We start from the raw sequence: 3,194 nt of genomic DNA on the forward strand, positions 1-3,194 counted from the left end.
AACACAATGACATATTTTCCACACTTAAGTTTTAGATTTGCAGAGAACAGTAGGCTAAGAGAGAAGCTAGAGTGGTGGATTTGGGAAATAGTAGGAAAATGTGTCAGACTTGAAACTAGCCTGGGGAGGGCAGGTCCAAGACAGAAGGTCACGGCTGGCGGAGACATCAGGAGGGCACCTGAAGTCCTGGAAGTTGAGACCAGAAAATGGGGTTAAGAAGATATGAAAGTCAAAATGCATGTCACAATTTAATCTAATACTGCTTGGCTAAGGGAACAGTTTCCTTACTTTTGTGCTTTCTTAGTTCTTATATTTTCCTTCATGACTTCTGATTTGCCTAATTGATGTCACCTGGGTATGCACAAGGAAACGTTCATTCCTCCTACCAGCCCCCACCCTCAAGAGACTTTGTGTATTTAACACATGTCATGCACCGGGCAAGATGAAGGTGTTGTTTATGTCCTGTGAGAAGAACAGTAAAGGAAGAGAGAAATACAAGTGAAGAGATTCTCACAGTCATGTGAAGATGTTCACTGTCATGCAAACTTCTCCTGAGTATAGTGAACCAGGTTCAATGTTTTAGGGTGTGGAGATGTTAGGAAGATTTCACACATGAGGTTATGGTTGAGTAAGTTCTTGAGAGAATAAAGCTTGCCTGAAATACAAAGACTTAGAATCAGAGAATTCTTGGGGGGACAAAACCGCAGGTAGAAGCAGGGCACACAAATACAATTTGATAGTGGTGCGTGACCCTTTTAGTAGGTAAAGGGCTAAGGATAAATTTTGAAAACAATTATGCTAAATCTTCCCTGTTTTTGGAGCCACTTTCCACCCATGACATAGTGACACTGGAAAATGCCAGCCCTTAGTATCCTGTGACTAGAGAGCCACCAAAGGGCTTCTTGAGCACCCTGATGGATTCCTCTCAGGTGGGTCATCTTGGGAACCCACATAGCCACTGCTGGGCCCTGGCTGTTGTCCATGCTCTTTGCTTAGAGTTGTTCCTGAGTCAGAATGCCAATGTTTTCATCTGAGCTCCAAGGAGAAGTACAAATCTCATGCATACTCCATGCCAAACTTCACTCACTACTGTGGCCCGAAAGGCCATCTCTTTTCTGAATTAGCAAAGTCTCTCTGGTATAGAGAGAACATCAGACAATTCACTCACTAAAGCAGTGTCTCAGTAGTCGATCAGTCCTGGAAATTTCCTAAATTCCCACTTAAATTGAGAAGATCCAAGCACTATAAAGTTTAAAAACTAAGAATGATCTAATTCCCCCCCCCCCCCCGTCTTTTCTTCTGTATCTTTTTCCTGGGGCAATGGAGGTCAAGGTTTCAATTTAACTATGGATTGACAAGCAGAAAAAATGGGAATCTCTCCCTAAGTAAGGGAGACCATGAAATTTGAGACTAAGGGACATGACTAATTTACTTGGTTTCTAGTATTATTTCTCCTGGCTTGTTGATTAGTTTGGGGAGAGAACATCCTACGTAGAATTATCACTAGGAAGCTGCTGTCCTGGTTAAAACTGGCTACTTGAGGCAAGGGCAGCCAGAGATATCCCGTTTATGCCTCAGGCAAAATGACTCTGATAAATGAGTACAAATTACCTGTAAGACTGTATGTAGTTTAATATATTTTAAAGGAAAAAACAGGGCTGGCATTGTGGCATAACTGAATAAGCCACTGCCTGCAATGCCAGCATCTCACGTGGGCACCAGTTCAAGTCCCGGTGGCTGCTCCACTTCTGATCCAACTCCATGCGGATACACCTTGGAGAGCAGCAGAAGATGGCCCAAATACTTGGGGCCCTGCACCCATGTGGGAGGACCCAGAAGATGCTCCTGGTTTCTGGCTTCAGTCTGTCCCAGTCCTGGCCATTGTGCCATTTGGGGAGTGAATCAGCAGATGGAGAATCTCTCTCTCTCTCTCTCTTTCTCTCTTTGTCCCCCTCTGTCTTTCTGTAACTCTGCCTTTCAAATAAATAAATCTTTTTTAAAAGAAAAAAAGAAGTAGATAAAATAAAGCTATTTTTCCTGACATTCTGGAAATAGGAGCTTTTAAATATGTACAGATAAAATGGAGATCAAAGTCTATAGACCTATTAATAATTTTAAGTTCTGATAGGAAAAAAAATCTATGCTTTTACAGCAGTAATGTTAAAAGCCACTATTGTGTGTGCCTCTGGTGCTGCCTGACAGAACGTGCAGGAGAAAAGCAGAAGGCTGACTCTTTCCAAGCGCTGTGGCTTTAGGCAAAACTTTGGCCACAAGGTCTGGTGCTTTACCTCCTTGATTTTCTTACTTCAACAATTGCACTAAATTCCAGGGAAATTAATTTTCCCTCAAAGTGAAAGGTTCTTTTAATAATTCCTTGAATGTTCACATCGTTGTCATTAATGGGCTTTGTTCTGTTCGCTGTGGGATAACTTCTTTATATACTTGTCTTTTCAAAAGCTTTCTTCCAATGAATAGACATCAGAGTAAGTCACTTGAAAAATCTCCTGTAAATATGGATTTTTTTCAATATTATCAGTCATTGTCTCATAATTTTCTTTCATAATTCTGACTTAGAATTACCGAAACCCTGGTCATGAATACCAGGTCAAATTCTATACTTGTAGCTTGAAAAAGCGTTTTGATAATAAATACAAAGCTTATTGTAGTTTAAAAAATAGAACATTTATATGAGTTAGAATTCTGAAGAATTTATTATTTAAGCATCTTTTGTTCTCACTCTATACTGTGAGGTTTAAACTGATGCTAGAAGATGAAAATGTGAAGAGTTAAAAGTTTAAAGGAATGTCACTTTGAGGATGACATTACTGAGGAGAAATTTTGAAAATTCTTATTTTAATTACCAAGAAAGGGAAGCAGAGTACAGTGTTTGGAAGCGTAGGGGCAGACAGTGATGGGGAAAGGTTGATTAACAGGTACTAAGTTGTAGTTATATAGGAATGAGAAGTTCTGGAATCCTACTGCACAGTAGGATGACTATAAATAATGATGATGTACTGTACATTTTTCTAAAAAACACACAGAAGAGAGTATTATGAATGCTCCTACTTTACAGAGATGTTAAGTGAGGAGGTGCATATGTTTATCATACTTGGATATTACATAATATATACACATATTGAAACATCACATAGCATTCCATAAATATGTACAATTTTTTATGTGTCAGTTAAAAA

The sequence above is a fragment of the Oryctolagus cuniculus genome, chromosome 4, assembly GCF_964237555.1.
Source record: "Oryctolagus cuniculus chromosome 4, mOryCun1.1, whole genome shotgun sequence".
NCBI classification, from domain to species: domain Eukaryota; kingdom Metazoa; phylum Chordata; class Mammalia; order Lagomorpha; family Leporidae; genus Oryctolagus; species Oryctolagus cuniculus.